Genomic DNA, 25000 nt, shown 5'->3' with positions numbered 1-25000 from the left:
GTCGGCCAAACAAACGTGTCGAGATTAACACCTTTCTCCCCCTTTATGATCTCTTGCTCTGCCTTTTTCATGTGAGCCTTGTTACAACTCCCACTGAGATTTAGGTAATTTTTTTTACCTAAACAGCGGGGACCCACATTCCTGACCCAAGTTAAGCTGCTCATGAAGAAAGTAAAACGTCGGTCCAGCCCACCATGGGTTGACAAAGGGGTAATGAAGCTTGTGCGAAAGAAGAAGAGACTCTGGAAGAAAATTAAATCAGCGCCATCTGAAGAACTTTCTACGTGGTTTGTCTCCTTGAGAAAACAGACAAAGCAACCCATCAATGCTAACTATTATCGCTTTCTCAAGGGACTATCTGATAAGTTGAAAACAGACTCCAAACAGTTTTGGTCCTTTCAATTCCATCAGTTAACGTTATTGATGTTGTGAATCCAGATCAAGTGACAAGTGTTACAACAACAGACAATGTAGTGGAAAATATTTTGAACAATCTTGACCACAACAAGGCCACTGGAGCTGCATCCCAGCAAGGATCTTGAAAGCTTGTTACAAGGAAATGGCAAAGCCCTTGAACATGTTATTTAACCTCTCCTTCCTTCCTTCCTCTTCTTTCATTTGCCTTTACTATGAAAGAGTGCTAATATCACACCGGTCCACAAAGATGGTGAGAAGGCACTGCTAATAAACTACCGAACAATTTCATTACTGTTTATCCCAGCAAAACGTATGGAGAGGATTGTATATTCCGCAGTCTACAATCATGTGACACCCTACCTTTCAGAATGGATTTGTTTATGGAAAATCGTGTTCTACTCAGCTTGTTCTTACCTACCACCACTGGTCCATGCATTAGACGAACAATCTTGGACAAAACTCTTGGGAAAAATTCTAGCTTAAGCATCATTTGGCATGCACTCACAAAATATATTGGTCCTTCCCCCCTTCCCCCCATACCAACATTGGAATGGGGGGAGGGGGTAAAGTAGGAAGAATTGACTCTTTATCACACAGACAAATTAGAGCGTCAAATTTTCCCAACGAGTTTTGTCCAAGATTGAATTGTAATTGCGTAGAGAAGCCTGAAAATTTCAGGACTTCAACGGCTTCACTTGATTTCATATCCGCAGTTCATATATGATCCATTTCATATATCATTTCATCATTGATTCATTCCTCACGGGAACATTAGAACCCACAAATGACCAGCTCCCAACGTCAGTGGCTTCATAGCTCAGTTGGTTAGAGCGTCGCACCGGTATCGCGAGGTCACGGGTTCAAACCCCGTTGACGTCCTCATTTTTTCAGGCTTCTCTACCCAATTGCAAAAATTGCGTTCATAGCTGCGAGCACCATAGCTTCACTTGATTTCATATCCACAGTTCATATATCATTTCATCAATGATATTGATAACTTGTACAAATTAACGTAACAATACAACTATCAACAAAAGCAACTGCACGAAAAAACGGATTTACGCCAAATTTGCACAGAGCAAATATAATGCAAACATATATTTACTATAGAGCAAACCTGTAGCAAACATGGTAAATGCCGCATTTGCTACTATATTCACACAGGTGTGAAAATATGGTGCAAATGTGGCATTTACCACGTTTGCTACAGGTTTGCTCTAGAGTAAACATATGTTTGCATTATATTTGCGCTGTGCAAATTTGGTGAAAATCCATTTTTTCGTGCAGTGTTAAACGTTATCAACGTTCGCGGGTCCTCATTATCCTACGAGAATTTCCCTCTAACTTCTCTCCTCTTAAGATCTTGATCACAAGAGGTCTTAGCTTGAACTGAACGCGAGCTATGTTTGTCTGACATTTGATGCATTAATCATGGGAACGGTTATCAAATGAGAAAGTATTCCTCAACTTTTAATACCGGAGGTGATTACATACAGCGTTGTACATAAATTAATCCTGCACACTAAAAATTAAAGTGTAAGACTACACTTAAAAATGGTGTAAAATTGTTGCCAGCCCCGCAATCCGTTTTTTCAGTTGTGTGTATAATTACACCAACTTCTTAAGTGTAGTTTAACTCTCAAAAGGATGGTACATTTACTCGCAATAGTGTAAAATGGGTATTTTACAACCTTTTACTTGTAAACTTACACATCTAGCAAGGGTAATAATATCAGAGAGGATGGGTAAAATTACCCCGAATGACGGTGTAATGATCTTGCCAGCCCCGTTACCCTTTTTGGAAGGTGTAATTTTACCCCATCTAAAAAACTTGAAATTACCCCCAAAAAACGTATAATTTAACCATAAAATGAAGTGTAATTATGTTTATTTATCATCAATTTATAAGTAAAATCAATTTATAAGTAAAATGACGCTACATCGATGGGTAACAAACTCAAGCGTAAAATGCACAACTCTAGATTCACATTTTTATAACTTAGCCTAGGGCCATTAAGGTTGGTTTCCATATGATCGCAGACCATCGCGGGTTGCGTGAGGTCACCTCGTTGCTCTTAAATGTTTAGTTTGTTTTTATTATACTCAAGTCTGCACAAATACATACATTTTCTTGCCGAAGCACGCTCTCCAAATCTTCCATTCATATGTAAGATTCCTGTCAATGCAACAGAACTCCGTTCTACCTTCTGCGATCGTGTGCGATCATGATCGCCTCCCATCCCGCCTCTCATCATAATTCAGGAGTTCGCCCGCAAGGAGGATAAATGGAGGAGAATCTTGCTTCAACCCAGGTAGCTCTTGTTCAGTAGGCACAACCTGCATATATAAAATGAAGTGGAAAAGAACAGATGTTATAAACATTATAAAAGGTGCAAGTTACATCGAACTGCATGAGGTGCGCCACCCGCCAGTTCAGATGGAAATTATACTACATAGTACACTATAACAACTACCGTAAATTAACTGCATGGTTAGATCTACTTTACAAGTTACATCGAACTGTATGAGGTGCACCACCCGCCAGTTCAGATGGAAATTATACCACACAGTACACTATAACAACTAAATTAACTGCATGGTTAGATCTACTTTTCAAGTTGCATCGAACTGTATGAGGTGTGCCACCCGCCGGTGCAGATGGAAATTATACTACATAGTACACTATAACAACTAAATTAACTGCATGGTTAGATCTACTTTTCAAGTTACATCGAACTGTACGAGGTGTGTCACCCGTCGGTGCAGATCGAAATTATACTACATAGTACAATATAACAACTAAATGAACTGCATGGTTAGATCTACTTTACAAGTTACATCGAACTGTACGAGGTGCGCCACCCGCCAGTTCAGATGGAAATTATACTACATAGCACACTTACTATAACATTTAAATTATCTGCATGGTGAGATCTACTTTACTTTCAGTGTCATAAAAGAAGCACACCACACGTAATGTAATTAGAGTAGGTCAAAAGAAGACCTCAACACATGATAGAAACAAATACATAACAATCAAACTTTATCACATCACGATGGAACACAACACTTAATCATCAAACCTCGTGACATAATAACAAATCTCACCACATAATGACAAAAACACACCACAAGACAAAACTTCAAGACCAAAAGAATAAAGATTACATAAGAAAGTTATAGCTTTCCATAATTCTTTCTCGTTCTCCTCTGTATTCAACTACTTCCATTTCATCTTTAAAACAACCCTAAAACAACCCAAATCCAGATCATCTTCTTTGAATTAATGACATACAACTGTAGAAAGTTCAGATTTGACTTAAACTTATAGAAAAAAAGGGTAAACTCCAAAGGAAAAACTGTTGCCATAGGAGTACTAGCCTAATAAGTCGGACAGGAAAACAACGTGGAGTGAACAGTTCTTACCTGTCAATTGTCTTTCGCTGCAGACTGAAGTGTTGCTAGTGGTTGTCTGTAGTTGATTGGCTGGCCGCACTATGTTGCTGAGGAATAAATAGGTGTATCTTCATCAGTAAGAACAAATGGAGACCTTACACTAAAATCTTTAAGGGATATTTGTTCTGAATTGTAATCTAACCTTGCACAGCTCTATTAATTTCTTTATTCTCCTATTCATTGCTTTCCTGAATCAAAGAGCCAATTTGAATAAAATCAGTCCAAGTCCACTGAACAACACTTTATATTTAGCCTGTGTGGTGACCGTGGACCGTGGGAAAAAACCGAATCTGAACCAGAGCAAACGAACTAAGAATGAAACAATAATATTATTATTGCAAAAGTAGACAAAGTACACCAATTAAACCAATGGAATAATAAACAGAGATAAAGTTATCTGGGCTATAGGTTGGCCAGCACTTCACAGTCTGGGTTCACCAATGGGTTACTCATGAAGTTCTCTTCTATTTAGCCTTTCACGAATGTTTTCACTTCGTGACACGTATGTCTTCCTCTAAACATATCTCAGTAAAAAAAAAGCCGCCATTTTTGTAATATCACGCCCCAAGTTAGTCATGGGTAGTACCAGTCCTTTACACTTACCTGGCGCTGTTGTCGCGCGAGGAAATCAATTTTCCTTACATATAATTTCAATTTTGGTCCAACATTACGAATAAGTTATGCTCCCAAATCACTACCGGTATAACTCCACTTTCAATTTCCATGCATGATAGAAACATATATTTATATTAAATTTTAAGGCGGGAAGTTGCGGTCGCCTCGCCGACGACCGAATACCACAACATTATGTTTATGAAGTTAGGTAGATTTCACCTATATTCTGCGCGCCGGCATATCATTTTCCGGGAGAAGTATTCTAACTGACCGTCGCCGGGACCCAAGGTCTTGATTTGGGTGACATAACGAGCTAACAGTGCCTTCCATTTGTGTCTCAAATCTAAGGAACGTCAAACCACTGCAATAATTCTTGCGTTTTCAACGTAACAGAAAACAGCTTGTATTTTTTTATGTATTTTAATACAATGTCCTTTGGTGCGAATTGTAGTCGATCCAAAAACACTTGGATCGACTACAATACACACCAAAGAGCGATGAGAACATCATGACCTTCAAAAGGTAACAGTAGAAGTAACGAACACAGTTTACTCACCACGAAAGGATTCAGCATATTCGTAGTACGGGGCACCTAAACTGGTAAGCCATTCGCCTACTTCCTCTACTGTCCATAGTTCAACATATGAGCATCCATGAGTAGCCATTGAATTTAAAATAACACAAGAAACAGGGCCTCCACATAATCAAAACCTTCTCCGAAGACTGGACGAATGAAAAGGAGTACAAAGAGGGTTATCAAGTTTCTTTATCGCTGTTCAATGATGCATCTTGATTGGCGGAGAATTATGTCGCCTTTTTGACCGGAATTTTTTGTCAAAAGAGGTAAATACCGCAGCCAATCACATGGTTCGAAGTGACATTTGTAACCGGAAACAAACCTTTTGAATTTCACCGTGCAGCTGACATCTATGCTTGTTACGAACCAGATTTTTAGGAGCTTAAAAAAACTACCGCTACTGGCTCACATTAGCAGTCGGCATTCGCACGACCCAGATTGTCTTGTCACTTGTGGTAGGCCTGGGTACAGCAAGACTTACAAACTCTTTCCAAGTTTTGCATCTCATTTTTCCCGCAACCATCCTGACCTTATTAAGGAAACGGATGAAGGAAAAGAGAACGAAATTCTTTCTCATGATGATTCAGATGATCCGGTACATTCGCCCAGTTCAGAGAGAGAAAGCGACTCAGAGAATGACACGAGAGATACATCTTCGAATGTCTTTGAAACGTTGATATATTCATACTTAAACTAGAGAGTGTAACAAATTGAGCCAGACTGCAATGAGAACTACGTACAAATAAATAAGCCCTGAGGACAGTTTGTTCGGCCCAGTATATCATATTTATGAATTACTATTTATAAGCCCACAACTGTATGAGTTCAAAAAACCACTCTAACATGGTTTAGATTAATTGGCCTTTTACTATTAAGATTGGTGTAAAAGTACACTACCAACTGTGTAATTTTATCCTTGATAATACCCACAAACTTTTATCCTTTAAAAAGAGTAAAAATACCCTACATATAGAGTAATTTTAGAAGATTTTTTTGGTGTAATATATAGTTTACACAGTAACAAAGTGTAATTTTACATTTTTGCGTTCGTAACATTACACTTTAATTTCTAGTGTGTGAAAAGTCCCGAGGGGAGAGACTGATAACAACACTAGTTCTGAATCAATTCACTTCGCTTCACTTCCTTGATAGTCCTGCGAGTTGCGACCCTCGTTTTAATCAACCAATAAGATGGCAAGGATTTTCGATTCGCTCGCGTCGCTTGGTTGATTGATCAATTAGATCCAAGCTGTATGCAAATTTAAGAATCGCATAGTGTCAATTGAGATAGGTTGAAAAAACTCTTATGATGAGTCGCAACTGCTAAAAAACGTAAAGTGGTTGAAATTTTCAACCAAGATGGATTTGTCTCACACTGGGATGTGTTGCAATGAGCTCCGCTTAAACTATTTATTTCTGGAAGTTACTACCATTTTTCTCGCTCATGCATGGTGACTGCTCTGCTGAATCAAGTTTTCGCGAAGAGTAATTCTAGAGTTTTTATTTCACAAGATAGTAGTTCGTATGCTGATCCAGATTTTACTTCACTTTTCCACGTGACGAACAGCACGTGCCACTAGGGGTGTAACGATTAATCGAATTCTCGATTAATCGCGATTATGACCGTTCGGTTCGATTCACGATTATTTGATTCCACGTTTCGATTTTGGTTCGATTTTTTGCATACCTTTCCAAAAGTGCCCTCAGTGAGTCATTATATTGTAAACTTAGAATCTAGATCTCAATAAGACGTGCGTTTTTCATTGACAATCGATCAAAGACGCTAACTTGCAGTTCTTGCGCCATGTTGCTTGGTAAAAATGTTGCCCCTCTACCACCCCTTGAGAATTTCCAATGAGGCAAACCATGTGCGTGTTCATTGTCACGTTCTCAAACATGGCGACGAATGACCAAGCGATTGTGAATCCGCCTACTTCTTTTCGATCCGCAGTGTAGAAATATTATGGTTTTCCGACTGAAGACGGAACAACAGACAAGTCTAAAACTATCTGCAAAATTTGCTTCGCAACTTTCAAGTATTGTGCCGGTTCGACCTCAAGCATGAGCGCACACTTAAAAAGTCAACACAGCATTGATGAAAAGTCAGAAGTGTTGCAGTCAAAGACGGCAAAAACTTCGCCGGGTACCAAAAACAGTACTGAAACTGGACAGTCAAAAATTCAGGATGTTCTGGAGAATAAGTTGCCGCGGTCGGGCAACAGAGCAACGGCAATAACGAAGTCTATTGGAGTTTTCATTGCAAAGGGCATTGAGAGTTTAGGGTTGTATGTTGTTTACATTGTGTATCATCTTGCAAGAATTAAAAATCATTAATATTTTGCATAATCGAATCGAAATAATCGAAACCGAAAGGCAATAATCGAAATCGAATCGAATCGAAAGGAACATGAATCGTTACACCCCTACATGCCACCATCTTTGGACAAAAAGGCACTTTTTATCGCGGCCCATCATCTATTATTCAAACTGCACCTCAAGATTCCGGTTGGAAAACGTTATATTAAGATGTGGCGATGTTCAACCCAATCGAAGGCCTGGAGGAACCGCGGATTGTTCAAAATCTTCCACAGGCGCGGGCTCTCGCTCAAGGTGCAAGCCGAAATACAAATTTCCATGCATAATCTGTGATAAACTGGTAAAAAGCAACCCAAGTGGAATTCTCTGTGAACAATGCAATTATTGGCATCACATCAACTGTAATATAATTGTAATGGATCATAGCATTTATGGTGCACTGGCGCGCTCTTACAATCCGTGGTTTTTTTGTGACTGAGGTCTAGCAAATTTTTCGGACTCTTTTTTATTGCTTCAGGATGACCTGGTAGATGAACACCGAAATAGCAACTCTGACAGCTTTTTTTTCAATGGCAAGTCGGGGGAAACAAAACAAGTATCCAAAATGTTTCCTTCTTAACGCCCGGAGTCTAAGCAATAAGGTACTTAATCTTCAATTATTATTGTCTGCCGAATCTTTAATGAAGCTTGTGGGAAAGAAGAAGAGACTCTGGAAGAAAATTAGATCAGCGCCATCTGAAGAACGTTCTACGCGGTTTGTCTCCTTGAGAAAACACACAATGCAACTCAGCAATGCCAACTATTATCGCTTTCTCAAGGGACTATCTGGTAAGTTGAAAACAGACCTCAAACAGTTTTGGTCCTTTCAATTCCATCAGTTAACGTTATGGATGTTGTGAATCCAGATCAGCTGACAAGTGATACAGCAACAGACAAGGTAGTGGAAAATATTTTGAACAATCTTGACCACAACAAGGCCACTGGAGCTGCATCCCAGCAAGGATCTTGAAAGATTGTTACAAGGAAATGGCAAAGCCCTTGAACATGTTATTTAACCTCTCCTTCCAACACAGTCATTTGCTTTTACTATGGAAGAGTGCTAATATCACACCGGTCCACAAAGATGGTGAGAAGGCACTGCTAATAAACTACCGACCAATTTCATTACTGCATGTCTATCCTAGCAAAACGTATGGAGAGGATTGTATATTCCGCATTCTAAAATCATGTGACACCCTACCTTTCAGAATGGCAACATGGATTTGTTTATGGAAAATCGTGTTCTACTCAGCTTGTCCTTACCTTCTACCATTGGTCCATGCATCAGACGAAGGTCACCAAACTGATGTTGTCTTCTTGGACTTCTCAAAGGAATTTGACTGTGTATGCCATAACATTTTGCACTTCTTCCTTGTACTTGTACATGTTCATTGCCGTGACTTTAACATCTTCACTTCCCACGGCCTGCTCCCGTCTGACCTTGTAGCTCAGTCGGTAGAGCGGCGGAGATCTAACCCGAAGGTCGTGGGTTCAATTCCCACCCTGGTCAGAGTTTTTCTCTGTCCTTGTGTGGGCCCATTTCCATCTGTAGGGCTAACGCTCACATGGTTCATATGGGATTGAAATCTAGCACTTCACATTACACTCTATTCAGAAAATATGTAACTTTGGAATATCTGGTCCACTCTTCAAATGGTGTGCACTACTTATCTGATAGACAACAGCGAGTGGTCATCGATGGGCATCACTCTTCTTGGCAAACGGTTAACTCTGGGGTTCCCCAAGGCTCCATTCTTGGCCCTTTATTCTTTGTCATTTTTATAAACGACTTACCTGAATGGGTTAGCCCATGCAGAGAACACAGTTTCCTTAAATGCAGACTTAAATTGCAAGACCTCACGCATAATTGACAATGCCGCTGACCATGCTTTATTTCAACATAATATCGATAACTTATACAACTGGAGTCAGCTTAATGATATGGACTCTAACTTCAAAAAGTGTAAACGCATGAGGATTTCATGAAAAAAAAACAGACTTTTGATACTACCCTGTTCATGCAAGACTCACCTTTAAACAGAGGATTAAGGATCCAGGAGTACTTGTAACGAAAGGTCTTACATGGAACTCTCACATTGATCGCGCTGTATGTAAGACCAACAAATTGTTGGGATTAATAAAACGCACTTGCATGGGTTTGTGTGAAGTGAAGAGGCTTAAGACTTTATACTGCTCCTTAGTCAGGTCACAGTTGGAGTATTGCTCAGTGGTTTGGTCTCCTCACCCACTGAAGAACATTGATAAAATTGAATGAGAAGGGCGACAAAAATAATCCTGAAGTCAGATGGTGACTATGAAACTAGGCTTAAAAAACTGAACTTGAGATCTATTCAACAAAGACGCTTTATAGCAGATGCTAGTAAATGGACATCTGAACTTGGACATAAGTGAGTATTTACATTTGTATAGTAGTGATGATCATTATACTCTTAAGAGGTTTTGACTCCCTGAAATTGACGAAAAACTTTGCGAGGCCAGTAATGTTAAATTTTCCTAATTCAACAGAATTGTTGATAGTTAGAACAATCTTCCTTTCAGTGTTCGTCACAGCCCTAACTTAACTTCATTTGATTAAAGTAAACATTAGGAATTTCTTGGGATAACGGCCCTTTTCCAATTCTGATTTTATTTTTATTATGCTCTTTTATTTATGATTATGGCATCTTTAATTTGTTTCTTTCTCAATATCTCACTCATACCAACAAAGCGGGATGTAATTGCTAATTTGTGGCCTTCATCCTTTTTTTCTTCTTTTTTTTTTCTTTTGTTTTTAAAATTCTGCATTTCAGTGTTCTGAGATATAATCCATTTTTGGGCTTTCTTGAGTAGATACAGTGTTTCTCTCTTGCCTTCTGTCAGTGTGTTGAGGTTTTCCTCCAGTTTAAGGTTGTATCCTCCAAGGAAGTCTAAGACAATGTTGAACTATGCTACTTCGCATTCCTTGTATACGTCCTTTATTCCTGCTCTCAATTCAGTGTATTTTTCTTCCTTAAGCACCGTCTTTTTCTTTTTCTTTCCTACTTGACATACTGATCCCTCAAGCAAATACCATTTATTCTTGACTTCGTCCCACACAGACATATCTATACGATTAGCATCACTTGATGGGATTCTCATTTACATACTTAGATGAAATGGAACATTCCATTGTACTTTGCTTATGGTATTCTCTAGTTCTGATTGACGTTGTTTTTGTTGGTATCGTGGTTTGCTATGATCTCTTTCCTGGTATCCATACTTGTGTAGTAGATAGTGGTAAATGGGTCCAAGCATATGATCGTGTCTTGCCACGTAATTAAAAGTGTTTGTGCAATTTTAGAGCACATGCTTAGAACATGTGTTGTGGATTCGACGTTTTCTTTACATATGCGGCACTTGGTATCTGGTATCTGTGCCTGAGCCTTGCCTTGTAGGCAGAAGTTGTTGTGATACTTTTGTTTACGCTGTAAACAACGTCCGGTATGTTTTTCCATGTGTTCAGTATGGGTCGTGTTTGCATTTGGTGACATGTCCGGATCTCTGAGCGGTTTCGTACTCAGTTGTCCAAGCCGTTTTTGGTTTTCAAGTTCGTTAGTGAGTTCTTTGTAAACAGTAGCTTTGAGCATGCCTTTGATTGCTTATGGGCTTGCTTTGTCGGTGATTTCTTATTTTCCCCAAATAAGTCCGATGTCTTCGAACACTTTGTTTGTTGTCTTGGTCATTAGTAAGGTTTTTTGCGCAAACTGTTTTTACACCATCTACCTATAGTAGATGCGTAAGCTTCTCTTGTTTGTCATGTAAGTAGGTATAGATTGTTTTCACGTGACGTCATCATTTTCTAAAATCCAAAACTAAAGAGCCACGAAAGTTTTCATCCTCATCAGGCATAAGAGGCGGTAAATTTGTATCCATTTGCAATTTTAAAGATCAATAGCGTGCTTCGTTTGGAAACCAGAGCATTTTGAATTTCTGAGTTATAGAGGTGCGTGACACGAGGCGACGATCGAGTTTATTGAGAAATATATATTTATCTCATGGTTTTGAGCCTTTTTAGAATTTAAAGCATTAGGAAAAGTGCTTAGGTAAATAACTTTCTGTTCAGTACAGATGATCACTCGCCTAGTTCGCCAAAGTAAGTAACAGCTGTTGACACTATTTTCCGGCCGCCATATTGGTGCACCACAGATGTGCACCAACACGGCGTTTTCATACTGGGCTCTGTAACTTTCTGCGAAACATTTCGACGAATATCTGAAGTTTGAGGAAACGCACAGGCCTAAAACTTGGAGAAGTGTCTTCTTCATTTATCTTCTACAACATCCCGAATTCTTGACTTTTTCCACTGGATGGTTTTCGATTTATTTTTTTATTGCGTGACAGTGAAAACGATCTATATCCTTCAGTACTTCTTAACTACCATCCAATCGGGTTGAGGCAAAGGATAAATAATCGTACACAGAACGAATCACCTTGTAGTATCCCTTGTTTCAGTTGTATCGCACCAATACTCTCTTTGACGTTGTTCAGTTTGACTTCAAGAGTTATTGACCAGCTTTCCATTGTATTCTTGATAAAGCTGATTATCTTTAAGGGGATGTTGTGCATCTGTAAAAAGAGTGTTAACCATTTGTGCACGTGATTAACCGAATCCAAAGCCTTTTTAACGTCGATCCATACGCACGACAGGTTCTTGTTTCTGTCTCCAGCTTCTTCTAGCGTTGTTTTATTAACAATAAGGTTGTCTATACAACCATAGACCTTGTTGTGCATCCTCTCTGATAAATCTGCATGTACTGGTGATGTGCTTGATAGATGTTAACCTTTCTATCAATGACAGATGCTATTGTCTTATACAGCGTGTTAAGTAGAGTAATTCGTCGATGATCTTTAGCTGGTGGATTATCTGCTTTAGGGATCGTCACACATTTTCCTGTTACAAGCCATTTTGGGAGAGCTATTGCATTGTTGACTATGGTGTCGAAGGCCTGCAGGTTTACTTCATTTTCTGTTTCCCATATAGGTCTCCAGAAGTTATTGAAATCGTTTGATGTTAGATTAGGCTCCATAATGATTGGTTCTTGAGGTATCTTGTCTGTTTATATAGGTCTCTCATTGTTTACAACAGCCTTTATTATGCTCTTACAGTGATCATAAAGTTTACTCATGCATTGGTCAAATCGCTTGTTTGCGGTTTTTCTTTTGTGTGCTAGGATTATTTTCTTTCTCCAAGCTTTTCATCTCTTAGCTGATTGACATTTTTCTCTTTATGTTCTTGCAGGCGTCCTATAATTCTTTTCTCATCCAATTTCTATTCTTTCTCAGTTTCCGATCGGTGTCAGTTTAACCATTTGTCGCCAGTCTCCTGATTTCCTCTGTTATTTGTGAGGTTTGTCTCCGCAACTGAGTGATTTTGTTATCAATAATACGTTGCCATATTGGTCTCGGATCTGTCGTTGTGACATGTTTTTGTTGCTTTCTATTGTCGTCTGTGTAGGTTTTCCACGCCGTGGCAACAGCGGTTGCATAAATTGCGCGGTTTCTTTCCCATAGATATTGTAACGGGTCAGTTTCCTCGTTGAGATGTCAATTTCATTCATCGTTTGTTGGGAACTTTTTAACGAATGTTGTTTGTTCTCTTTTCTTGAGTATCATCTACGATCTTCATGTAGATGGCAGTAACAAGTTCACTTATTTAATTCATTGAAAAGGCTTGATCGAGTTTGGTTTTGTAAAAGTTTTATCTTTCTTTGTTCCTGTTGTTTATGTTTGTGCTAGTATTCCCTGGTGGAGTTTTGACTACCTTTTTGGTCATTTGTATCCTCTGCACTTCTTTTTTCTGTCATTTCTTTGGCAATAGCTTGTGCATTTGTCTAAATCGTCTTCATCTGATATGCATAGTGGTCTCGCAAATTCTGTGGTGTTTTTCGAAGATGAGCGACTCTCTTTTCGTCCCATATCTTATTTGTGAGCTCCATAATTCCATCTTTTCTCCCATTGTCCTTCCTGGGGCAGTTGTCTGTGTTGTGTAGTTGTTCAGCTTCTTTTCTTGACCCTTTTATAGCAATGTTCATTTCCACGGTCCACTTGGTTTTAACGCGTTGTTGTACAGCACTTGTTTCTCCATCTTCTACATTTGAAGTATTTGCTTGGTTTCGAGCGTGTTGCGCTTCTTGTTGCCGTGGCATATTGATCTCGTAAATATTGATCAAGATCAGCAATGATATTGCGACCATACACATTATTTAAGCGTCAAATATGGTGTTTTAAGAAGAGCTAGAGAACTCACGTCCTCGCGCTTCAATGGTCGCTGCCCCCCATTATCATTGTTTTTTATTTCTTTTCATTTTTATTAATTTTTGTACTTGCTTGGTTTCGAGCGTGTTGCGCTTCTTCTTGCCGTGGCATATTGATCTCGTAAATGATGATCAAGATCAGCAATGATATTGTGACCATACGCATTATTTAAGCGTCAAATATGGCGTTTTAAGAAGAGCTAGAGAACTCACGTCCTCGTGTTTCGGTGGTCGCTGCGATTATCATTATCATTGTTTTGTTTTTTTTTTTCTTTTCATTTTTCTTTTTTTTTTTAATGGATCTGTATGTTCTACTTGTGGAGATTCGCCTGGTATGGAGTTTGTGGCTCTTTATCGTTCCCTCCTATGGCCCTTCCAAAATAAGGTTTATTGATAATTGTTATTTGTATTTTATTTTGTTTACTACTTCATGTTTACTTTCTTTCCTCGTACTTATGTGCCATGAAGTGTAATGAATATATAAATCCGCTAAGATTTTAAATGCGAAAGAACAAAGGCTCCGACTAAAGGACGGTGGTCTGAGAGGTCGTGATTTTTCTATTTTGTGCCATAATTTTAATTGTTGAAGCAGGTCAGAAAGAAACAGGCCACTTATAAAGCTTATGTGGAGTTAAAAAGAGTGTCAGGGTTTTAGTGATTTTTTGTCGCGTATAGGAAACCAGTGCGTTCCCAGGATTTGCTAGGTTTAGGTAATTTCAACTTTGAGTTGGAATTGAAGTTCTGATTAAAAAGTCCTTGAGTCATTTGTTCTTCTTGTAAGAGACAATGAGAGCATTAGGAAAGATACTCGTTCACGTTGATCATGGAGTTTCTGATAGGTTCGCTGCAGAGAACGCTGTATCACATTGCAACACCGGTTTCAGGGGTTCAAATAATGACCTCGCGTTGATGTTGACCCTTGCTATCACTTCCCTACAGCAACCATGTGGAGTATAAATTACTAGATATACGTATGTACGTTTTCAGCTTTCTTCATACCTATCATTCATCTACTCGACCACTTATTAGCTTTGTACTGTGGTATCCCACACATGTACCCTAATAGGGTCTTTTCTCTTCCGGTTATCTCTGGCTCGTTGTGCAATATTTAAAGGGGTGGCACTAAAAAGCTAACACGAAGTTAATTAGGGTGGCCCTTGTGGCAAAATTCATCGGCAGCCAGAGCTACTCGTTTTCCATAACTCCCTATAATTTACGATAACAACAAATGCGAAAATACTGCTTATCACTGTATAGAAAAATTTGTCCACAGTCGGAGCCTTATAACTTGAGTCCTTCCTCCGTTACTTGCAAACTTTACATCTTGAAGACAGCCACACGTAATTAATGCACAGAGTGCTAAATGCTAAAATCAAGTGTTCGTGAGTATTTCCTTTCAACCTAGTGTTTTTTCTGCTGGTTTAACAGCTCAAAATATTCATGAGAATTTGATCTACCATATTAAATGTAAAAGCCTTCCTTTATAATTACTTTAGCCACTACGTGCTGTTCTGTCCTTTTATCCTGACGTTCGGTTGAAATGTGTGTACGGCATAATAGGAAGATTTGGGGTCACCTTCATGTAGTATGTTGAAGAGTTTACTGCATGCTCCATTAATTTTGCCTTAAATTCCTTAAACCGAGATCGGTTTTGATAAACTGTAGGCGAATCCCGTTCGGCTTACTCTATACAAGTTCGCATTCTTTCCTTAAAAGAGAAAGTTTTGTTACGCATCTGACGAGGATATGGGCGATGTTTTTAGTTTTTAGCGTTTGCTGGTACGTATAGCAAAGCTTGGCCTCTGAATTTCAAGTTAACGAGCGTAATGACGACAATTTGGGAGAACCACTAATTCGTATCATCCTATTGTGTGTCGTATGGTAAAATGTCAGCCACAGCCTTATAGTGAAAAGCGTTGAAAGCGGCGTCTTACCATCCAACAGGCAGAGATAAAGATGTGTCATTTCGAATGCCGCATAACACCTTCTTCGCTCGAAAGTCCACACTGCACCGTGATAACCAAGCTAATCTACAACACCCACTGCAGGCTCGTAATGTAAAAGTCATTGGTGAAATGATTGCAGTGGCAGTTTCTTCTTCAAGTCAAGCAGTGTCAACTCGTTGAACATGAATTTTACGTCATCGTCCAGAAATATGTAGTAATGGTAGCCTGGTTGTTCTGTTCACTGCAGTGAAGTAGAGAGCATTTTGAGCCAGATGCCCAAGTACTGCTTCGCTCGAATAGGTAGGTTACATTGACCGAAGATAATTCTGTACACTCTTCTTGATAACTGAGGGCTATAACATCTTTGTTTGTCATATAAGTTGGTATATCCTTCAGTACTTCTTAACCACCATCCAATCGGGTTGAGGCAAAGGATAAATAATCGTACACATAATAATAATAATAATAATAATAATAATAACAATAATAATAATAACAATAATAATAATAATAATAGTCTTTATTTCCTCACAAGATAAAAAATACATATCTTATGTTACAATATTTGAGTAAAAAAGTATATATATATCTAAGTTATTCACAATTTAAAAACAAATACACTTAAAACAACGTACACAGAACGAATCACCCTGCAGTATCCCTTGTTTCAGTTTTATCTGACCAATACTTTCTTTGACGTTGCTCAGTTTGACTTCTAAAGTTATTGACCAGCTTTCCCTTGTATTCTTGATAAAGTTGATTATCTTTAAAGGGATGTTGTACATCTGCAATTAACCGAATCGAAAGCCTCTTTAACGTCTCGTCGTCGCGTAATCCATACGCACGACAGGTTCTTGTTTCTGTCTCGGGCTTCTTCTAGCGTTGTTTAATCAATAATAAGGTTGTCTATACAACCCACAGACCCGGTTGTGCATCCTCTCTGGTCAATCTGCATGTACTGGTGGTGTGCTTGATGGATGTTAACCTTGCTATCAATGACAGATGTTATTGTCTTATACATCGTGTTAAGTAATGTAATTGGTCGATGATCTTTAGCTTGTGGATTATCTGCTTTTGGAGATCATCAAACATTTTCCTGTTACGAGCTATTTTGGGAGCGGTATTTCATTGATGACTATGATGTCGAAGGCCTGCAGGTTTACTTTATTTTCTGTTTTCCTTATAGGTCTCAACAAATTATTGAAGTCGTTTGATGTTAAATTAGGCTCCATAGTGATTGTTTCTTGAGGTATCTTGTCTGTGTATATAGTTTTCTCATTATTTACATCAGCCTTTATTATGCTCTTACAGTGATCATAAAATTTACTCTTTCATTGGTCAAATCACTTTTTTGCGGCTTTTCTTTGTGTGCTAGGATCCTTTTCTCTCTTTCAAGCTTTTTAACTCTTAGTTGATTGATATTTTTCTCTTTATGTTCTTTTAGGCGTTGTTTCGTCGGTTTGTCCTTTAATTCTTTTCTCATCCAATTTCTATTCTTTCTCAGTTTCGGTGTAAGTTTACCATTTGTCGCCAGTCGCCTGATTTCCTGTGATATTTGTGAGGTTTGTCTCCGCAATTGAGTGATTTTGTTATCAATAATACCTTGCCATATTGGTCTCGGTTCTGTCGTTGTGGCATGTTTTTGTAGCTTTCTATTGTCGTCTGTGTAGGTTTTCCACGCAACAACGGTTGCGGAGTGGTCCATAATTCCATCTTTTCTCCCATTGTCCTTCCTGGGGCAGTTGTCTGAGTTGTGTAGTTGTTCAGCTTCTTTTCTTGACTCTAGTAAGGCAGTATATTTCCACGGTCCACTTGGCTTTAACGCGTTGTTGTACAGCACTTGTTTCTCCATCTTCTAAATTTGAAGTATTTGCTTGGTTTCGAGCGTGTTGCGCTTCTTCTTGCCGTGGCATATTGATATCGTAAATGTTGATCAAGATCAGCAATGATATTGTGACCATACGCATTATTTAAGCGTCAAATATGGTGTTTTAAGAAGAGCTAGAGAACTCACGTCCTCGCGTTTCGATGGTCGCTGCGATTATCATTATCATTGTTTTTTTTTTTTTTTCTTCATTTTAATTGTTTTTTTTTTTAGTGCATCTGTATCTTTTACTTGTGGAGATTCGCCTGGTATGGAGTTTGTGGCTCTTTAGCGTTTCCTCCTATGGCCCTTCCAAAATAAGGTTTATTCATAATTGTTATTTGTATTTTATTTTGTTTACTACTTCATGTTTACTTTCTTTCCTCGTGCTTATGTGCCATGAAGTGTAATAAATATATAAATCCGCTTACTTTTTAAAGGCGAAAGAAATAGGGCTCCGACTTGAGGTGGCCTGAGAGGTCGTGATCTTTCTATTTTGCGCGATCATTTTAATTGTTGAAGCAAGTCAGAAAGAAACAGGCCACTTATAAAACTGATGTGGAGTGTAATAGTGTCAGGGTTTTAGCAATACTTTGTCGCGTGTAGGAAACCAGTGCGTTTCCAGGATTTGCTAGGTTTAGGTGGTTTCAAATTTGAGTTGGAATTGAAATCCTGATTAAAAAGTCCTTGAGTCATTTGCTCTTCTTGTAACAGACAATGAGAGCATTAGGAAAGATGCTCGTTCACGTTGATCATGGTGTTTCTGATAGGTTCGCTGCAGAGAACGCTGTATCACGTTGCAACACCGGTCTCAGTGGTTCAAATAATGACCTCGCGTTGATGTTGACCGTTGCTATCACTTCCCTGCAGCAAACATGTGGAGTATAAATTACTAGATATACGTATGTACGTTTTCAGCTTTCTTCATACCTATCATTTATCTACTCGACCACTTCTTAGCTTTGTACTGTGGTATCCCACACATGTACCCTAATAGGGTATTTTCTCTTCCGGTTATCTCTGGCTCGTTGCGCAATATTTAAAGGGGTGGCACTAAAAAGCTAACACGAAGTTAATATAGCGCTTTGCACAAATGACGTCATGAAATTACAGACCCCGCAAGTGACTCAGACAAACAAGGTTAAGTCTGTAAGAGACACAAGGGAAATGAGGCATAATATTCGCTTCAATCTTTTCGGTTTTATGCGACGTCGACCGTGTTCTTAGCTCTATTCTGGAGATTGAACCAGAACAATGCAGAATTGAGCAGCTAGAACGGTGTTTAAAGTGTAGGGGGTTAAAATTGAAGGGCAAAGGTGACGACCTTTTTAAACAGGTGAGGGGCTGTAATAGGTCTTGTAAACAGTGGAAGTGACCAAGCGCTTGATCCGAGCATCGAGAATGGCCGTTGGTCTGCGGCGAAAATACAAAAAAAGGTTTGATGATGGAAGGAAATGGTAGTGCAAATTGTGTCACCTATTCTACTCCGTGGTCAGATTGGAACGTTGGAAAAGTGTTGATTGGCCTACGCTGCTCCTGCTGTTCGCAAATGGTTGTCTGTTTTACTCTGACTAACATATCTTTCATGGATTTTTCTTTGCGATATACTTTGTAGAGCACAAAATGATATGTTTTTCACAGTTAAGAATTTCCGCGTTTAATAGATTAGCCAAGGCTTTCATTTCTCGATGTTTTAGGATGGTTTTGGCAGCGGTATGAAGACTTTCTCTCCTGATTGCTGCAAATCTTTGAGAGATTTCGGCAATTTATGGTCATTTATCTGGATACTGTGAGTCCGATTTACATCAACAGGGTTTAGTACTGACCATTCTATCTCTTTTTTAGAAACGAACTCCACAGATTAATCAAGTTTTCTTCTTTTTCCTTTACTATTGCTTACCTTACTCATACATTTCCTTTTAGTAGATCGAAATGTCTGAGTCTATGTATTTTTAGTAATAGTGCAAAGCGCTATTGGGGTGGCCCTTGTGGCAAAATTCATCGGCACCCAGAGCTACTAGTTTTCCATAACCCCCTGTAACTTACGATAACAACAAATGCGAAAATACTGCTAATCACTGTATAGAAAAATTTGTCCGCAGTCGGAGCCTAATGACTTGAGTCCTTCCTCCGTTACTTGCAAACTTTAAATCTTGGAAGACAGCCACTCGTAATTAATGCACAGAGTGCTAAATGCTAAAATCAAGTGTTTATGAGTATTTCCTTTCAACCTAGTGTTTTTTCTGCTGGTTTAACAGCTCAAAATATTCATGAGGATTTGATCTACTATATTAAATGTAAAAGCCTTTGTTTATAATTACTTTAGCCACTACCTGCCGTTCTGTCCTTTTATCCTGACGTTCAGTTGAAATGTGTATACGGCATAATTGGGAGATTTGGGGTCACCTTCATGCAGTATGTTGAAGAGTTTACCGCATGCTCCATTAATTTTGCCTTAAATTCCTTAAACCGAGATCGGTTTTGATAAACTGTAGGCGAATCCCGTTCGGCTTACTCTATACAAGTTCGCATTCTTTCATTAGAAGAGAAAGTTTTGTTACTCATCTGACGAGGATATGGGCGATGTTTTTGTTTTTTAGCGCTTTCTGGTACGTATAGCAAAGCTTGGCCTCTGAATTTCAAGTTAACGAGCGTAATGACGACAATTTGGGAGAACCACTAATTCGTATCATCCTATTGTGTGTCGTATGGTAAAATGTCAGCCACAGCCTTATAGTGAAAAGCGTTGAAAGCGGCGTCTTACCATACAACAAGAAGAGATAAAGATTTGTCATTTCGAATGCCGCATAACACCTTCTTCGCTCGAAAGTCCACACTGCACCGTGATAACCAAGCTAATCTACAACACCCACTGCAGGCTTGTAATATAAAAGTCATTGGTGAAATGATTGCAGTGGCAGTTTCTTCTTCAAGTCAAGCGGTGTCAACTCATTGAACATGAATTTTACGTCATCGTCCAGAAATATGTAGTAATGGTAGCCTGGTTGTTCTGTTCACTGCAGTGAAGTAGAGAGCATTTCGACTAGATGCCTAAGTACTGCTTCGCTCGAATAGGTAGGTTACATTGACCGAAGATAATTCTGTACACTCTTCTTGATAACTGAGGGCTATAACATCTTTGTTTGTCATATAAGTTGGTATATCCTTCAGTACTTCTTAACCACCATCCAATCGGATTGAGGCAAAGGATAAACAATCGTACACAGAACGAATCATCTTGTAGTATCCCTTGTTTCAGTTTTATCGGACCAATACTCTCCTTGACGTTGCTCAGTTTGACTTCTAAAGTTATTGACCAGCTTTCCATTGTACTCTTGATAAAGTTGATTATCTTTAAAGGGATGTTGTACATCTGCAATTAACCGAATCGAAAGCCTTTTTAACGTCTCGTCGTCGCGTAATCCATACGCACGACAGGTTCTTGTTTCTGTCTCTGGCTTCTTCTAGCGTTGTTTTATCAATAATAAGGTTGTCTATACAACCCACAGACCCGGTTGTGCATCCTCTCTGGTCAATCTGCATGTACTGGTGGTGTTCTTGATGGATGTTAACCTTGCTATCAACGACAGATGTCTTTGTCTTATACATCGTGTTAAGTAATGTAATTGGTCGATGCTCTTTAGCTTGTGGATTATCTGCTTTAGAGATCATCAAGCATTTTCCTGTTACGAGCTATTTTGGGAGAGGTATTTCATTGTTGACTATGGTGTCGAAGACCTGCAGCCTTACTTCATTTTCTGTTTTCCATATAGGTCTCCACAATTTATTGAAATCGTTTGATGTTAGATTAGGCTCCATAGTGATTGTTTCTTGAGGTATCTTGACTGTGTATATAGTTCTCTCATTGTTTACATCAGCCTTTATTATACTCTTACAGCGATCATAAAATTTACTCTCGAATTGGTCAAATCCCTTCTTTGCGCCTTTTCTTTGTGTGCTAGGATCCTTTTTTCTCTTTCAAGCTTTTCAACTCTTAGCTGATTGATATTTTCCTCTTCATGTTCTTTTAGGCGTTGTTTCGTCGGTTTGTCCTTTAATTCTTTTCTCATCCAATTTCTATTCTTTCTCAGTTTCGGTGTCAGTTTACCATTTGTCGCCAGTCGCCTGATTTCCTGTGATATTTGTAAGGTTTGTCTCCGCAATTGAGTGATTTTGTTATCAATAATACCTTGCCATATTGGTCTCGGATGTCACGGCATCTTTTTGTAGCTTTCTATTGTCGTCTGTGTAGGTTTTCCACGCAACAACGGTTGCGGAGTGGTCCATAATTCCATCTTTTCTCCCATTGTCCTTCCTGGGGCAGTTTTCTGTGTAGTGTAGTTGTTCAGCTTCTTTTCTTGACTCTAGTAAGGCAGTGTATTTCCACGGTCCACTTGGCTTTAACGCGTTGTTGTACAGCACTTGTTTCTCCATCTTCTAAATTTGAAGTATTAGCTAGGTTTCGAGCGTGTTGCGCTTCTTCTTGCCGTGGCATATTGATCTCGTAAATGTTGATCAAGATCAGCAATGATATTGTGACCATACGCATTATTTAAGCGTCAAATATGGTGTTCTAAGAAGAGCTAGAGAACTCACGTCCTCGCGTTTCGATGGTCGCTGCTCTTATCATTATCATTGTTTTGTTTTTTTTTCTTTTTATTTTCATTGATTTGTTTTTTTTTTTAATGCATCTGTATCTTTTACTTGTGGAGATTCGCCTGGTATGGAGTTTGTGGCTCTTTAGCGTTCCCTCCTATGGCCCTTCCAAAATAAGGTTTATTCATAATTGTTATTTGTATTTTATTTTATTTACTACTTCATGTTTACTTTCTTTCCTCGTACTTATGTGCCATGAAGTGTAATAAATATATAAATCCGCTTACTTTTTAAAGGCGAAAGAAATAGGGCTCCGACTTGAGGTGGCCTGAGAGGTCGTGATCTTTCTATTTTGTGCCATCAGTTTAATTGTTGAAGCAGGTCAGAAAGAAACAGGCCACTTATAAAGCTGAAATGGAGTGTAATAGTGTCAGGGTTTTAGCAATACTTTGTCGCGTGTAGGAAACCAGTGCGTTTCCAGGATTTGCTAGGTTTAGGTGGTTTCAAGTTTGAGCCGGTTGGAATTGAAATCCTGATTAAAAAGTCCTTGAGTCATTTGTTCTTCTTGTAAGAGACAATGAGAGCATTAGGAAAGATGCTCGTTCACGTTGATCATGGTGTTTCTGATAGGTTCGCTGCAGAGAACGCTGTATCACGTTGCAACACCGGTCTCAGTGGTTCAAATAATGACCTCGCGTTGATGTTGACCGTTGCTATCACTTCCCTGCAGCAATCATGTGGAGTATAAATTACTAGATATACGTATGTGCGTTTTCAGCTTTCTTCATACCTATCATTTATCTACTCGACCACTTCTTACCTTTGTACTGTGGTATCCAGAACACATCCACCCTAATAGGGTATTTTCTCTTCCGGTTATCTCTGGCTCGTTGCGCAATATTTAAAGGGGTGGCACTAAAAAGCTAACACGAAGTTAATATAGCGCTTTGCACTAATGACGTCATGAAATTACAGACCCCGCAAGTGACTCAGACAAACAAGGTTAAGTCTGTAAGAGTCACAAGGGAAATGAGGCATAATATTCGCTTCAATCTTTTCGGTTTTATGCGACGTCGACCGTGTTCTTAGCTCTATTCTGGAGAGAGAACCAGAACAATGCAGAATTGAGCAGCTAGAACGGTGTTTAAAGTGTAGGGGGTTAAAATTGAAGGGCAAAGGTGACGACCTTTTTAAACAGGTGAGGGGCTGTAATAGGTCTTGTAAACAGTGGAAGTTACCAAGCGCTTGATCCGAGCGTCGATAAGGGTCGTTGGTCTGCGGCGAAAATACAAAAAAAGGTTTGATGATGGAAGGAAATGGTACCATAGTGCAAGTTCTGTTCCCTATTCTACTCCGTAGACAGATTGGAACGTTGGAAAAGTGTTGATGGGCCTACGCTGCTCCTACTGTTCGCAAATGGTTGTCTTTTTTACTCTGACTAACATATCTTTCATGGATTTTTCTTTGTCATATACTTTGTACAGCACAAAATGACATGTTTTTCACAGTTAAGAATTTCCGCGTTCAATCGATTAACCAAGGCTTTCATTTCTCGATGTTTTAGGATGGTTTTGGCAGCGGTATGAAGACTTTCTCCGCTGATTGTTGCAAATCTTTGAGACATTTCGGCAATTTATGGTCATTTATCTGGATACTGTGAGTCCAACTTACATCAACAGGGTTTAGTACTGACCATTCTACCTCTTTTTTAGAAACCAACTCCACAGACTTATTAAGTTTTCCTCTTTTTCATTCACTATTGCTTACCTCACTCATACATTTCCTTTTAGTAGATCGAAATGTCTGAGTCTATGTATTTTTAGTAATAGTGCAAAGCGCTATTGGGGTGGCCCTTGTGGCAAAATTCATCGGCACCCAGAGCTACTAGTTTTCCATAACCCCCTGTAACTTACGATAACAACAAATGCGAAAATACTGCTAATCACTGTATAGAAAAATTTGTCCGCAGTCGGAGCCTAATGACTTGAGTCCTTCCTCCGTTACTTGCAAACTTTAAATCTTGGAAGACAGCCACACGTAATTAATGCACAGAGTGCTAAATGCTAAAATCAAGTGTTCATGAGTATTTCCTTTCAACCTAGTGTTCTTTCTGCTGGTTTAACAGCTCCAAAAATTCATCAGGATTTGATCTACTATATTAAATGTAAAAGCCTTTGTTTATAATTACTTTAGCCACTACCTGCCGTTCTGTCCTTTTATCCTGACGTTCAGTTGAAATGTGTGTACGGCATAATAGGGAGATTTGGGGTCACCTTCATGCAGTAGGTTGAAGAGTTTACCGCATGCTCCATTAATTTTGCCTTAAATTCCTTAAACCGAGATCGGTTTTGATAAACTGTAGGCGATTCCCGTTCGGCTTACTCTATACAAGTGCGCATTCTTTCATTAAAAGAGAAAGTTTTGTTACTCATCTGACGAGGATATGGGCGATGTTTTTGGTTTTTAGCGCTTTCTGGTACGTATAGCAAAGCTTGGCTTCTGAATTTCAAGTTAACGAGCGTAATGACGACAATTTGGGAGAACCACTAATTCGTATCATCCTATTGTGTGTCGTATGGTAAAATGTCAGCCACAGCCTTATAGTGAAAAGCGTTGAAAGCGGCGTCTTACCATACAACAGGCAGAGATAAAGATGTGTCATTTCGAATGCCGCATAACACCTTCTTTGCTCGAAAGTCCACACTGCACCGTGATAACCAAGCCAATCTACAACACCCACTGCAGGCTCGTAATGTAAAAGTCATTGGTGAAATGATTGCATTGGCAGTTTCTTCTCCAAGTCAAGCGATGTCAACTCGTTAAACATGAATTTTACGTCATCGTCCAGAAATATGTAGTAATGGTAGCCTGGTTGTTCTGT

General features: G+C 39.1%; 1 protein-coding gene and 1 long non-coding RNA gene across 2 annotated transcripts in view; one reads left to right on the top strand and one right to left on the bottom strand.

Annotated features, from left to right (window-relative positions):
- Positions 1-2455: 2455 nt before the first annotated feature.
- Positions 2456-25000, bottom strand: part of LOC138018611 (uncharacterized) — a 28381-nt gene continuing 5836 nt past the window's right edge. Inside the window, exons 3-4 of the mRNA XM_068865302.1 lie at positions 3844-3920; positions 2456-2754 (exon numbers count right to left, since the gene is read on the bottom strand). The gene's annotated coding sequence lies outside the window, so the exon portion shown is untranslated. The remainder of the gene's footprint in view (positions 2755-3843; positions 3921-25000) is intronic.
- LOC138019833 (uncharacterized) overlaps positions 6647-25000 on the top strand; it is a 29392-nt gene continuing 11038 nt past the window's right edge. The window contains exon 1 of the long non-coding RNA XR_011126240.1: positions 6647-9828. This is a non-coding gene — a long non-coding RNA (uncharacterized lncRNA). The remainder of the gene's footprint in view (positions 9829-25000) is intronic.

Source organism: Montipora capricornis, chromosome 10, assembly GCF_036669925.1.
Source record: "Montipora capricornis isolate CH-2021 chromosome 10, ASM3666992v2, whole genome shotgun sequence".
NCBI classification, from domain to species: domain Eukaryota; kingdom Metazoa; phylum Cnidaria; class Anthozoa; order Scleractinia; family Acroporidae; genus Montipora; species Montipora capricornis.
Note: the sequence above shows the minus strand (reverse complement) of the source record. Positions and strands in the feature narration are given on the sequence as shown.